The 15892-nt window shown below is 40.9% G+C and overlaps 1 non-coding gene across 1 annotated transcript; it reads left to right on the top strand.

The window, feature by feature from the left end:
* Nucleotides 1-11817: 11817 nt before the first annotated feature.
* On the top strand, nucleotides 11818-11911 carry trnai-uau (transfer RNA isoleucine (anticodon UAU)). The gene is made up of 2 exons: nucleotides 11818-11855; nucleotides 11876-11911. It is a non-coding gene; the product is annotated as a tRNA-Ile (tRNA).
* Nucleotides 11912-15892: the final 3981 nt, after the last annotated feature.

Raw genomic sequence — 15892 nt, 5'->3', positions numbered from 1 at the left:
TTTCTGCTCTAAAAACCTCAAATTTTATAAACTGCCGAGTGCTTTGAGATATCAATTTGAAATTCCTGGGATTGTTACCTGCTAAAGCAAATTGTGCTTATCCCTCTAAGATGCACCACAAACACAAAAGGGTTATATATTCTCATTGGCTGCCTCGACATAATGACACTGCCAATGTCTGAAATTAAAAAATAAATAAATAAAATTGATTTAATCACCATGACTACTGCAAACCTATCACGTTTAAGCACACAAGCTCCACCCAGGTTTGCATATGTTGTGTGATTTCCTGCAGACACAAAAATTTAAACCTAAAGTAATTCATACTGGTGAAGCTAATACTAATGCTGGGGAAAAATGAATGTGGAAAAGCCTTATGTTTGTTAAGTGATACAAAAGCAGCACAGAACTGTTTGCAACTCAAACTCAGCATATAAATCAGTGAGTCTATTAGCTGGATTGCAGATGACCATTTTCCAGTATGTTTTATAAATTCCCCAGATAACAGGACATTCACTCTATTCTCTTTTTTTGTACTAGTCTCCAAAACTGTGAAAGGCAAAATTTACAAGATAAATATATGTGGTGACACCTGCTGTGGTGTATGGTTTGAAAACAGTGGCACTAACAAAAAGAAAAGTGAGTTGAAGATATTAAGATTTTCATTGGGGTTGACCAGGATGCAAACATTACAGATGTGTGTATTAGAGGGACATCTCAGGTAGAGCAGTTTGGAGACAGAGAGGCAAGGCTGGTTTGGACATGTGCAGAGGAGGGATAGTGGATATGCTGGACAAATGATGCTGAAGATGGAGCTGCTAGGCAGGAGGAAAAGAGGAAGACCACAGAGAAGATTTATGATTGCAGTGAAGGAGCACATTCAGAGGGTTGGTGTGACAAAGGAGGATACTTAGGAGAGGGTGAGATAAAGGCAAATGATCCACGACCCTTAAAGGGAGCAGCTGCAAGTAGAAGAAGAAGAGGACTTGTCTCCATAATTTTCCATATAACTGCCTGCTCATACTGAGGCTGCTCAGCTGTGGCTGCCTCTGAGGTAACTTTAGCTTTAGTCACGCCTGTGGTAGCGTCTTTAAAATGTCCATGTTTAGTGAGGTGATTGTTGTTACGAATGCTTTTGTGGTTGTTTACTTGTGTTTCACTTACAGCGAGGAGGTTCCACGCTAATGATAGGTTAACATTTGGCTGTGCATGTGTTGTGCATGCATGAAACGGAGCGGTCAGGGGAAATGCTTGTACCTGTCCTGATTGATAAGTGCATCTCTATTTCTTATATCAGTCTTGTGCTCCACAAAGAGCCTGCAGCAAGACATTGCGTGTAATGCCTGTGTATGAGAGATGAGGTCACGAGTGATTAGTCCATAGCTTCATTTTGTTCTTTTGCACATCATTGGTAACAATGAAGTCAAAACTTTAGATAGAAGTTCTTTAGGAGTCGTCTTGTAGTCTGAAGACAACGCTCTGTGAATTTATATATATCCTGAAACTGCGTTGTGTAATTCCTGGTGCTGCTTTGGGTTATAGTAATAGTAAGCCTTGAAACTCATCTGTAATACATATAGGTATGTTTGGTTTTGTATGAAACTGTGCTCTCACTGCAGAGCTGGATTGAGTTTGCAGGTTACAGGTTATCAGATGCTCAGAGACAAAACACACACATGCACACATTTATATAAACAAAACTTTTTCTTGATTTGAAGACAAACTGATGAAGATTGTTATTATATGCTTAAATTTCATGTCTCTATTATGCAAAGTGAAAAGAAACAAAATGTAGGCTCAGTTCTAATGGATGCAATATCTATTCATTTCATACAAACCTCTTGAAATGCAAATGATTTTTGTCATCAAAGCTCCACTGTGAGATGACGACCTCTGGAAGAATTGGAGGGAATTTCTCTTTACAGCTGCGACTAGGATTCTCTGAGACTTAAGAATGATATGATTGGAGTTATGTGGTCAAAGGTAAATGTCTCTGTGGCCTTTTACTACATATGAGTCTGGACCGATGCTGGATTTACACTACAATTTCAATGTTTGGCAGAAGCATACAAGTGTGGGGCGGTAATTCCAGTTTCTTATAGTTGCATGGAAAAGTTCAAGCTCCCTGTTGCATCATTTTATAACCTGACTGTGTTTGACATATCTGGTATCTTTGGAAAGTCATACTGTTGGCTAGAATTTAAATTAAAATTCTTTGACTTTAAACAAAGCTCAGCTGCACAACATGCATCTGTAATGATGGACCCAGGGAAATGCCTGTAGAGTGCAGAGGTTAATCATTTTTTTTTACGAGAGATCTATGATTCTGGAACAGATGCAGTGTCTCTGGTTTGCTGGTCTAGACAGGACGGAAACAAAAACCTTTAGCCTTTTATTTAGGCCTTATAGCCTGCCTAATGTTAGCAAGACTGATCTGTGTATAAACAAAAATCTGGTACATCTGGATTTGCATTTATATAAAATTATGTTTGTGTCAAAAGTAGCACGCAAGATAAAAGATAATTGCAAGCAAATAATTCAGTTTTACTGGGGTCTCGAGGCTTGTGATGTCATGCACACATTGCTGAAGAGTGGTCCACCAAATCAGACATGACAACAACAACCGTTTGCTAGGAGAAAAATATGTATTCTCTGACTGCTTGGCAGTGACTCCTGGAGGCTGCTAGCTGTCTCTGGGAAGGTGCTACACCTAAAAACCCTCTGTGATTGCTTTGGTTGCTAGCAGATTTCCACAGTTGGCTGTAGTTTTCCACGTTTGTCTGCAAATAATCACTAACTACTAGCCCAGAGGCAGTAAAACATGTTCTCAAAACCAGAAATATAGAAGGTTACTCTGCCTTCAGAGTAGAAGTTGTGCCTCACGCTGCAGTTCACGTTTACTTTGAAGGTAAACTGTCTCCATTTAGCTGGACAGTATTTGTTGACAAATCTTCTACTTCCTACAACTGCAGCAATATGCTAGCAACCATAGCAATCACAACAAAGATCTGTCAACAGGTCAGGAAATTCATATTTTTGCCTCATGGCCGTGATTGCCAGGAGGCTGCAGACCAGTCTCTAATCCTATGTAACAGGGGGCCTTATTCACTTCCAGATCCCAGATTGTCACCATAATTGTCACATGTCCAAAACCATGGACAAGTTAACATCCCTTAGCTTGTGGTCATGTGTCTGCAAAACCTCAGTTCATTGCCACTCATGCAGTTAAACTCCTCATGGGTTAATTAAACAACCTGCAGGAGCACACAAAGAAGCCATCACTCAGTGGGGGTGTGTACTAGGCGAGTCCCGCAGCAGATTCACACTCTCGCAGGGAGCTCGGCTCTCAAAGCTGAATTCTGCTAACGTGAATCACTCTAACTTTTGACAGTTTAGAGGGCAGAGCTCAAAGAAAGAATGATATTAATGTGATTGGTCACTTTCAAAGCAGTGATGCCACAACATCTCTGACTGATGTGTAGTTTACGGTCCTGCAAATGTGTCCATCCGCGTACGCATTAGTGTTTGGACAGCAAACAGAGAAGTGTGTCATCCGTCGCAAACATGCTCCTGTGCAGTCCCCCAAAATCTCAACTGCAGGTTGCTGGACATAAATTACCCAGGCATTGGTTTACTGATGATTGGTTGATGAAGGGCTGGATTAAGAAAAGGCGCGACAGAAGAAGAACGGGAGAAGAGCAAAAAAATCCTGACACATTAAAAACACAGGACGAAAAGTACAGACAGTGGCTCCAGTGGGCCCTTATTGTTTTTACCACTCTGTTTCACTTCAGCTCTTTATGTGTTGTAACGTCGCTCTTCTCTGCAGCTGGCTGATGGACCAACAGCACAAGCAAGAGTGGCCCACAAACAGGTTGTATCACATGTTTTTGACACTGCCCCTATTGACAACAAACACTGCAGAGGACCGCCTTCGCCTATGCACAAAAGAGGCATAACAGGTTCAGTTTACCATGTCAAACAGAGTTGCACCATCAAGCGACATAAGTGACATTTTACTTTGTAATAGTTTACAATTTGTAAAATGAAGCTTGGTGAATTGACAATCAACTTTGTGGGTTTTTTTGTTATTTTTTTGTTGCGTAGCAGTAGAAGCATTTTAAACATCTTTGAAAAAATGGAGAAGTTAAAGGCAAGTTTTGAAGTTTCGTCAATCTTTATTGTATCCCCCCCCCAGCTTTATTTTAAAACTTTTTTCAGCATATGTTAACAAGTTGTAAATAAATGTATGTATTCGTCAAAACAAAATCAAAAGGCTTGTGCTTTGTAATATTATGTGTAATTAACTATTAGGATAATTCAGGTGCCAAAGCAGGGGATCTACCATGTGGAAGGTCAGTGGACTACGCCAGTCCACATACCAAAGTGTCCTTGGGCAGGTGTGTGTGTGTATGTGAATGTTCCAAAGTGCTTATGTGTAGTTAAAAGTACTGTATGAATGTGTGTGTTATTGAGTGAATGAGACTTGTAGTAAGGAAGCGCACTGAGTGCTCCACTGAGTAGAAAGGTGCTAAATAAGCACCAGTCCAAAGTAACACAGCACACTCTGAACCGTGTGCTCATGGAGTCTGCAGACCTGTATATGTACAGTATGTGCTGGGTTTGCATTTGTGACAAAGTATGTGTGTATATGCATGAATATAAGTACGTGTGTGTGTCAAGAACTGAGACAGGCCAGTGGTAGAATGGTAGAATACAGTATTCAGTACAGATTAAATGAGGGTTTTGTTCAGTTTGCTCCAGATGTTGAGTCTGTGTGTTTTATTTTTACATTCTTGGCCTGCAGCCCATATATATTTTGGAATGGGCAAGGAGTAATAATATCAGTGGAAAATGCTGCGGTCTGGTACCTTTTAAATAACATTTCCTCCTTTTTCTGCTGCTGTCCTGTTTTTCTTTCCATGTTGTCTTTTATTTGGGAATGAGCTTTGAGAGGTGATGTTTAGAAAAGCGCTGAAATGAAACTGGCTGCGGGGTTCAGGGAATCACTGGAGATCTCTCCATGAACGCACACACACATGCACAGAACATGCGGAAACCACACACACACACACACTGTTGGTGCTGCTAAATTCAAGGAGCGGGGAAGGAGGAAGAAGTTTAGTTCCTAAATGAGAAAGGTCAGACGGGCGGTCTTTGGTCTTTTGGTGGGCCCTCTTTAGGCTGTGTGTAGTGGGAGATGCAGTTGTACTAATATTTAGCTCTGTCCCCTTGGTCGGTAGAAGAAATTATACCAAAATGTGCTCGGGGACCCACATTTTGGACTTACCTTTCCTCTATTTCTGATTTATTTCTGAACAAATCTGGGCCGAAGCAGCCTAAAATCTGCACTGGAGCAGTTAATGGAGTTGTAAAGTTGGGGTAGGCTCCAGGGAAATATAACCACAAGGTTTAAAAAGTTCTCTCCGTCTGTCAGTCTGTATGCATGTATCTCTTTCTGTCCTGCGGTGGGGCCACCCCTGTTTGAAAAACCTCAGCTCATAGTCAAAGAAGAAAGTTTGTCCTGCATTTGTGTGCAAAGTACAGTACATTTGTGCTTGAACCAAAAGGATCAGCTGAGGTTATCATAGCACACGTCTGTTTCTCAGTATTTGACATTCAAAGAATTGCTCTTTACATTATTTTCTACAGTGACTTGCTTGTTATGTAATGTTTGTTTATTTATTGGCCTTGAAATTTGCTTTGTGCATCTGTGTCGTATCAAGTACAAAGAGCACAGAGCACAAACTGTTTCCTGTACAATGTCATTCTGCAGCACTAAGGATTAAATAAGTCACTTCTGATTTTGTCAGTGATTTTGTCTGTTGTCTATGGCAACTTTGCATGAAAAATAATTTGAAGACAGCAGGAGATATATGTTGATTTGGAAACGTGTTCACCATGACTTCATAGTCCACCATCTTAACTGTGCTGACAACAGCCTCTTATGATGTAACTCTAATCAATGGTACTACATACACAAACAACTGTAGCAGTAATTCTAGCCAGAAAATCCCAGGCCACTTTGTACACACAAATCACCAGATTGCTAGTTTTATGGGTTAACCCTGTGTTTTACTGTAATCTGTCCCAGACAAGTTTTTAGAATGAAATATATCCAGATGATCAAACATTTTGGAGTGACCAAAAAGCCTAATTTTCAAGACTGACCATAGCTATAGGTTCACCTGCAAAAAGGATTAGCTCAAATCTTTAAATGGTTTGTTTATAAATAGGCATCCACCTAGTGTTTTCATGCTTTCACTAAAACAATGTAAAAAGACTAATGCCACAGTCACACACACCAGTGGTTGGAGACCACTGCACCTTCCTTAGTCTGTCTTACAGTGATTGCAATCACTCCAAGTGTGACCGCCATTGTTTGGAGACAGGTTGCCTCCCACCTGTGCAGTGCCTAGTAATCAAAAGTGGTCAACCAGAGGTTGAGGGTGGTGTGCTCAACCTGTTGCCGACTAGTTGGTTGCTGCAGCTCCTTGCAATCAGTTGCAGAATGCAAACGAATTCAATTCCAATAATTCCTAGTCGCAAAGAGGTTGTTGTTCTACTTTACCGCCTGCTCCACTCTTTGTCTTCTTCTGACACTACATCTTACTGGATGACGAGTCTGAATGTTGTCTTTAGTAAAGCAGGTAGATGTTGCGAACGCACACCTTTGTGCACCTGTTCCTAAGCACTCTAGACATGCCACCAAGACGTCCCAGTGCTCTGCCCTGCCTACACACATTGGAAACAAGCACTGTTACTCTGTACTCTGTTCTTTATGTGTGAGATACGTTGGGAAACATGATGAAATTATTATTCACTACACCTGCTTATTTATAGTCAAATACAGCAAATGAACCAAAATAGCTAAAATAGCCGGGTCCCTTGTGACCTGTAATGATTTGCACTACTATATGCAATTTTTTATAATACTGACCAAAATACTTAATAGTGTTTGATGGAAGACAGGAGGACAAAACAGTTGTGACAGACTGATTGCTCTTAGCTGGAATATTCTCACGTTCAGTGTCCTTCTTTCTTTTCCAGTGGTTTCATAAGGACAACTAAGTTATCAAAATTGTGCTGCAGTTAAGCAACGACCAGCCCCTAAAAGAGAAGAGTGTATTGAAGGGAGAAGAAGAGCATCTCTCAACTTTCATGGTGTGGAGGGAATTGAATGAGTGTTATTGAATGAGAAAGGGGAGAGGTGTTGCTGCACTCATGGTCTCCCTGTGACAGAGAGGGTGGGAGGGTGGTGGGGCAAAGGTCAGCAAAGAGGAGTAGGGGTGGGGGTGGTGGTGGGTAGTGAGGGATGAGGGAGTGAGAAAGAGACAGCATCTGGAACCAGAGCCTTTCCCAGCCAAGTTCCGTTTGTTTAGTCTAAAAGATGAGTGTAGGGGCGCAGCAGAAGAAAAGTAAGGCCAAGAGAATTAAAGCATTCAGTAACAGAGAAAGGAAGGGAGAGCAGGTATGAAAGTGTGCATGTGTTTGTGTCTTTTATGCTGCACATACTTTTGCAAGCATGGAGAGTTTCATTTCAACAGCTCGAGCTTTGCCTTTTGTTGTAATTTGTGTTCCCGATTTTAATGCCAACTGAAAAGTAGTGAGCACTCTCCGAAATGCTTTAAAGATGAAGTTAGCAGCTGCAAGCAAAATGTTTCATCAGACAGATGTAAAATTCCCCGATTATGATGCCATTATCCAAAAACTAATTGGGATGCTACGAGTGAAGATGATGACGCCCAGATGGACAGAATGGCTAATCACTTTATGAAGTGAATTTCCAGAACAGAGGTTTTGGATAAAGCGTGGGAAACACTTCTTACTGCTGTGCTCGCAGTAACCTTGTACTGACGCTGGCATAAACCACAGAAATAAGATCCAAAGTTTAAAAAAAAGTGGAGATATTGTTTTAAGGTGTATGCGTTTGCTTGTTTAGCGTGTCCAGTGCTCTCACCTCTCCCCTCCCCCTTTGCACCATATTAAGGCTTCAAGGGAGGTCAGCTCCTCTTGACCTCTGCGTTCCACAGCAAGGCACCGTAGCTGGGCCACACACACATATGCACCCAAACACTTCACACACAAAGACACTATACACACATGCACACATATGCAGCGTCTCACCTCATAAACGCCTGACTAAAAACACTAAAAGCGTTGCTATAAGCAAACACCTAAAAGAAGAAGAGAAAAGAAGGAAAAAAAGAGACAAGAACTGATTTAATTTTGAAACAAAAGTGTGCCAAGACATATGTCATAAGTAAAAAGCGCAGTAGAGAAAAAGAGAAGATCATCCATCTGAAGTCATCCAGACAGAGGTCAGCGTTTTCACCTATCAGGGTGTCCCGAAGCCTTCATTTTGTAGAATGTACAAATACAGCTTTGTTTGGCTGGAATTTGGTTGTGTGCTCCATGAGCATTCCCCGGCCCCTCACTCAATGACCTTTGGCCTCTAGATACACACAAACACATGTGCACACAGTGATATATGGGGATTTCTAGGTTATACAGTGCACAACAACAACAGGCACAGCCAGACAGGACATGAGTTGAAACTGAGCTGGAAATGATCTCAATGCCAGCTTTTATTCCCCAATAACCTACTTCTGGGTTTGTCCATGCATACAGTGGCACTGTGTCTGAGCTCTGATACTTCTATTAGTACAATACACTCTAATGTGGTACACTATGTGCTGTGCTTACAGGGCAGTGTTATCTCAACTCAAACATGGCTCTCTCCTTGCCACATAATATAATGGTAACCTTCTACTGTGATCATCTTGTGAGACAATCACAAAAGATACCTCAACCTATTTAAAGTCAGTGCCTGGAAAAAAAACAACAACATCTGAACTGTTGTTCAACTGCTGTTTACTGGCTAGCAGAGGTAAAACAGACAAAAGCTCTGACAGAGTGACTTCCACAGTCAACTATCGGAAAGTTACGAGTGCAGAATCCAGGTGGTTGTTGGGCCTTTCATGCAGTCATACAAGCAAAAGCATTCATGTCAAAGCATACAATCAGAGGCATGGCTTGTGTGTGCTTTCCTTTCTCTACAGTATACAGTGGGGCAAAAAAGTATTTAGTCAGCCACCGGTTGTGCAAGTTCCCCCACCTAAAATGATGACAGAGGTCAGTAATTTGCACCAGAGGTACACTTCAACTGTGAGAGACAGAATGTGAAAAAAAAATCCATGAATCCACATGGTAGGATTTGTAAAGAATTTATTCGTAAATCAGGGTGGAAAATAAGTATTTGGTCAATAACAAAAATACAACTCAATACTTTGTAACATAACCTTTGTTGGCAATAACAGAGGTCAAACGTTTACTATAGGTCTTTACCAGGTTTGCACACACAGTAGCTGGTATTTTGGCCCATTCCTCCATGCAGATCTTCTCGAGAGCAGTGATGTTTTGGGGCTGTCGCCGAGCAACACGGACTTTCAACTCCCGCCACAGATTTTCTATGGGGTTGAGGTCTGGAGACTGGCTAGGCCACTCCAGGACTTTCAAATGCTTCTTACGGAGCCACTCCTTTGTTGCCCGGGCGGTGTGTTTTGGATCATTGTCATGTTGGAAGACCCAGCCTCGTTTCATCTTCAAAGTTCTCACTGATGGAAGGAGGTTTTGGCTCAAAATCTCACGATACATGGCCCCATTCATTCTGTCCTTAACACGGATCAGTCGTCCTGTCCCCTTGGCAGAAAAACAGCCCCATAGCATGATGTTTCCACCCCCATGCTTCACAGTAGGTATGGTGTTCTTGGGATGCAACTCAGTATTCTTCTTCCTCCAAACACGACGAGTTGAGTTTATACCAAAAAGTTCTACTTTGGTTTCATCTGACCACATGACATTCTCCCAATCCTCTGCTGTATCATCCATGTGCTCTCTGGCAAACTTCAGACGGGCCTGGACATGCACTGGCTTCAGCAGCGGAACACGTCTGGCACTGCGGGATTTGATTCCCTGCCGTTGTAGTGTGTTACTGATGGTGACCTTTGTTACTTTGGTCCCAGCTCTCTGCAGGTCATTCACCAGGTCCCCCCGTGTGGTTCTGGGATCTTTGCTCACCGTTCTCATGATCATTTTGACCCCACGGGATGAGATCTTGCGTGGAGCCCCAGATCGAGGGAGATTATCAGTGGTCTTGTATGTCTTCCATTTTCTGATGATTGCTCCCACAGTTGATTTTTTCACACCAAGCTGCTTGCCTATTGTAGATTCACTCTTCCCAGTCTGGTGCAGGTCTACAATACTTTTCCTGGTGTCCTTCGAAAGCTCTTTGGTCTTGGCTATGGCGGAGTTTGGAGTCTGACTGTTTGAGGCTGTGGACAGGTGTCTTTTATACAGATGATGAGTTCAAACAGGTGCCATTCATACAGGTAACGAGTGGGGGACAGAAAAGCTTCTTACAGAAGACGTTACAGGTCTGTGAGAGCCAGAGATTTTCCTTGTTTGAGGTGACCAAATACTTATTTTCCACCCTAATTTACGAATAAATTCTTTACAAATCCTACCATGTGGATTCATGGATTTTTTTTCCACATTCTGTCTCTCACAGTTGAAGTGTACCTCTGGTGCAAATTACTGACCTCTGTCATCATTTTAAGTGGGGGAACTTGCACAATCGGTGGCTGACTAAATACTTTTTTGCCCCACTGTATATACATGTGCATATGTTTTAGAGAAGTTTTGTGTAGATAACAGTTTCTATGAAGGCTGATATGGTAAGTGACAACAATTTATAGAAACCTGCAGCTGGGGACCTATTGAACAGAGTAAAGTGAATTTTTTGTATGTTTTTTGATGTCAATCTATGTGGCTCCATGACCTGTGGCCCAGAGTCTTGTCTGTGACCTCATCAAAGAGAGACGAGAAAACAAGCATCCCTCTTGAGGACAACGGTCATTCATCTTTCCATCTTTGTTCCTTTTTAGAGCCTTCTGCCCGTCATGAGGCAAAATCAATGTCTTAACAGGATAGAGAGAGACACAAAGATGCAGACACAAAGACCACTCTCTCTCACACACATACACATACACGAAGCACATAGAGGGAGAATCTGCGCGCAGCGCTACTTTATGAGTTTTCTGTGAGGCCGAAGCCATTGTTTGTACTCAAAGCTCTTGACCTTGTAAAGAAAGGAATGAAACAATTTTGCAGCACTGCATTTAGAACCACACAAATCGACTGGTCTCATTGTCCCCTCTGAAAGTTGTTGTGACATGAGAATGTTCTTTGAATATTTTTGTGTACATATTAGGTAAAATGACTGCAATTTTAGTCCTTGGTAATAATACACAGGTTTATCTCCTGCATTGGGTTTTGCACTCAAGGATGACACAGCCCGATTGTTAGTTACTGTATCTAGTAATAGGTAAGGAAGCCATAACTGGACTAAGCTATTTTACATATAGTGTACATATACAGTAACTTGGCTTTTCTTTGCACTATGGAACATATCTTCTATGTTCATCCATCAAATATTTGGTATTGGATATAGAGGTATATTTTGAAATGTAGTCCTCAACATGCTAAGCGATGTTTTGTCTGACTGTTTGATCACAGAACCGGTTTCTGCTGATGTCATCAAAAAAAGAAAAGAAACAATAATGTGACAAAGACTGGCTTTTCTGCAATGGTTGTGAGTTCAAGCCTCACCTGGAGTGTTCTTGATGTTCTCTATGTTTTGGGGTCTAAAAACGGAAGCCAGTGGTGAAATCTCTCTAACAGCCAGCACGGAGCAACTCCTTTGGTTGCAAAAAGAAGTCATTATGTCTTGACTTGACTAACTAATAATCGGCATAAGCTCCAGTGGCGCAATCGGTAAGCGCGCAGTACTTATAAGACAGTACATTGTAGAGCAATGCTGAGGTTGTGAGTTCAAGCCTCACCTGGAGCATCGGCGTTCTTTTTATGGTTCACCTGAACTTAAATCACTGTGGTCCAGCTCTTTGTAACCAAGCATTTAGGCATGAACTGCTGTTCTTGACATTGTGGTTGCAAGAAAGCAGTGATGTGATAAGCATGAGCACTTCTGTGTTAGCTTTTCCAACCTGGAAGCTAGGTTAATTACTCTCGATGTTTTGGGGTCTAAAAACTGTTACAGACAGTGAAATCTCTGTAACAGCCAGCACAGGGCAACTCTTTGGTGGCAAAAAAGTAGTGATATCTTGACTTGACTTAAACACTTTGCGCACAAGTTCCAGGGGCGCAATCGGGTAGCACGTGATACTTATAAGACAGTACACTGCAGAGCAACGTTGAGGTTGTAAGTTCAAGCCTCACCTGGAGCACCTGTGTTCTCTTGACAGCGCTGTTTTAAATGAACATAAATAAAGGTCCACTTGGTGTAGCCAGGTTATCAGAGCCTTCTTGATGAGTGCAAATAACATTCAATGAAAAACAAAATCGATTTCCTTGCAAATTCTGCCCCTCTTTTTCTTTCCGTACTGTTTACCTGCATTTAAAAAATGAAAGAAGAAAAAGAAAAACTGAAATGTGATTGGTTGATAGAACTTGGACAAACAAGTGGAAAACCTGAAATGAAAAATCACACACTTACTTTAGATTCTGCAAATTCATATGTAGATTTCTGTTAATAGAGATTAATGAGGAAATTACCCTGCTTTGCACTTGATTTATTACCTGAATAAACATTTTTCTATTGAGTTTGTTGTTTTCGTCATTGTTAAATGGTGTTCATTTTAAAAGTCATGATACCATTCAGAGTAAAATAAATGATAAAGCAGGCTATATTTGCCTGTAGTTATAACTGTTTCAGTGTGCTGTGTCATTTGGTGTTCTGTCAGAGTCAGAACACCAAAGTACTATTGACTTGACTTGGATGGATTACCTGTTAGGGATTAAAAAGCTAACATGGGATGTTAGCACAAAAAGCAAAAGTGTATGTAGTAGATACTTTCATCTCAACCTTCTGTCACATATAGGGTTATGAAAAAGTCTAATTTTTTTCTATATCTGTCACACTTGTGTACATTCCAGATCATCAATATGATTTTTCTTATGAAACAGCATTGACAGCTCATACAGGGGGTCACAAAAGAACCAAGAACAACATCTAGGTTTGTCTTAGTTAAAGTCAGTGTTCATTATTGAACTATAAGAAAGAGAGTGGGTAAAAACAGCATCGGTGGAAGAGTTCCAACACAAAAACCGCTGCTGACCTAAGGCTCACATTTGCCAAAATAAAAAATCTTGGCGACCCCCAAAACTTTTTCAGTGATAATGTGATTTTCTGTGGTTGCTTTCCCGCTTCAGGACCTGAACGAACAATCGATGGAAGCATGAATTCTGCACTCTACCAAAAATCCTGAAGGGGAAGTTCAGGCCATCACAAGCACACTTGCAGGTTATCAAGGACAGTAACCAAAAATACACAATCAAGTCCACCTCTGAATGGTTAAAAAAAGAAAATAAAAATAAAAAGAATGTTTTGGAGTGGCCTAGTCAAGCAGTTCATTCATGCTCAAAACCCTTGAAAATATGGCTGAATTTAAATATTTTGCAAAGACGAGTGGGCCAAAATTCCTCCACAGCAATGTGAAAGACTCATTCCTAGTTATTGTTATAGTCATACTGCTTGATTATATAGTAGTTCTTGCTGCCAAGGGTGGCACAAGCAGGTATTGGGTTTAGATGGCAATTGCTCTTTCACATAGAGCCAGGTAGGTTGGAACAACGTTTTTCCCTTAATAAATGAAATCATGATTTAAAAACTGAATTTAAATTTATTTATTTATTTATTTATTTTTTGTTAAAACGGAAAGAAAGAAATCAGGAAGGCAAATACCTTTCACTGACACTGGTACTCAATCCTCTACTGATTGCCAGCAGCCTTCTGAAACCACACTGAATACCTAAAAACAGTTATTTACATTAAAGAATCCTTTAGCCTGATCAAACAGAAGGATCCTGTGAATGAATGGCTTTCCAGTTAATGATAAATTTAATAAATAAAATTCTTGATACAGTAAATTTATAAAAACATTTTAGACACTTTGAAGCTTTCTCTCTTATGTTCTGACACATTTTTAAATGAATTTATTTTTTCATGAATTTGGACATAGTAATCCACAGTGAGAATGCCAAAAACCAGCTCTTTTGGTGTGTTAATTTCCACTCAAGCCCTGGTCCCCTTTTTATATCAGCTGTTTCTGAGATCTGGAGTCCACCTGTCCCTTATTCATCACACATAATTAAAAATAATCACACCAGTCTTCTTTCACTCTTGCATTAGACATACCACTTAACTGTTCTTTAAATCATCTTTAAATTTTATCTTATCAGCCAATCATATGTATGCCCTGCTGAGCATTAGAATAGGGAAGAAAGGCAATTTTAATAACTATTAAGTGTTGTTGGTGCTTTACGGACACTGTTGATCAGCTGGGATTTTCTCGCACAACCATCTCTAGGGTTTATAGAAAATGCTCCACAAAAGAGAGAATATTCAGGGGGCGGCAGTTCTCTGTGGGAAAATACCTTGTTGATCCCAGAAGTCTGAGGAAAATAGCCAGGCTGCTTCCAGCTGATAGAAAGATAACAAATAACCACTTATTATAACCAAGGAATGCAGAAGAGCGTCTCTGAACACACAACATGTCAAACTTTGGAGCAAACCGTCTACAGAAGCAGACAACCGTAATGACTGCCACTTTCGTCTGCTACAAACACAAAATTGGGGCTACAGTTGACACGGGCTCACCAAAATGGGACAATGGAAGATCAGAAAAGTGTTGCCTGTTCTGATGTTAATTTCTGCTGAAAATTCAGATGGTAGGGTCAGAATTTGATTTAAACAATATGAAAGCACGGAGCCACCCTGCCTTTTATCAGTGCTTTAGGCTGGTGGCAGTTGCATGATGGAGTGGGGCCTTAGTACCAAACACCACAGCCGACCTGAGTACAGTTGCTGACCATGTCCATCTCTATGACCACAGTGTGCCCATCTTCTGATTTCTGCTTCCAGTAGGATGATGTGACGTGTCTCAAAGCTCAAACGGTTTCATTTCTGATTTCTTTAACATCCTGAAATGACCTCCACAGTCACGAGACCTCAACTCAACCGAGCACCTTTGAGATGTGGTGGAATGAAAAATTCACATCAGGGATGTGCAGCTAACAAATCGGCAACAACTGTGTGATGCTATCATGACAATACGGACCAAAATCTCAAAAGAATGTGAGCAGCACCTTGTTGAATCTGTGCCATGAAGAATTAGTTCTGAAGCAGTTCTGAAGAGAAAAATTGCCAGACAAAAGCCAATCCTTACTGAAAGGCACATACCAGCTGCAGGGAGTTTGCCAAAAGGCACCTAAATAAGTCTCAGACCATGAGAGGTAAAATTCAGTTGATCAGCAACATGCATGGACTAAGTAGCTGTATCACAGTTTGAGAGAAATGACACAAAAAGCAAAATATGCAGCAAAACCATGTAAAATGACTTGGCATATCATTCATATTCCATTTCTTGTTACCAAGCTGTTTGTCTTTTCATTTTGGTATATTGTTTTTGAAATCCAAACTGTCAGTTGACAATTATTCATCATTTCAGGATAAGAATAGCATCCCGAGATCGCAGTGGTCCTTGTGTCCCAACAATATCTCACACAAGTAAAAACAATTTAATGCTTGTTTGCAAGATGAAGAAAACCACTGCCACAGGTACACAAATTCAGGCATTAATTGTGTTGTAGGGACATGAATCTGCTTTGTCGCATCTCAGAGTGTGTTTACCTTATAGAAACAATAAGTCCGTCTGTGAAGGTTCTCAGTCATCCAGGTCATCGTAGTCAAAGGAGCTTGCAAAGAAAAACGTCACCTCTCATCCGAGAAGCTTCTTCAGTTCTAAGGTCAAAT

The sequence above is a fragment of the Copadichromis virginalis genome, linkage group LG5, assembly GCF_057382275.1.
Source record: "Copadichromis virginalis isolate Kocher_CV1m ecotype Utaka linkage group LG5, C_Virginalis_male_GT1.1, whole genome shotgun sequence".
Taxonomy (NCBI): Eukaryota; Metazoa; Chordata; class Actinopteri; order Cichliformes; family Cichlidae; genus Copadichromis; species Copadichromis virginalis.
Note: the sequence above shows the minus strand (reverse complement) of the source record. Positions and strands in the feature narration are given on the sequence as shown.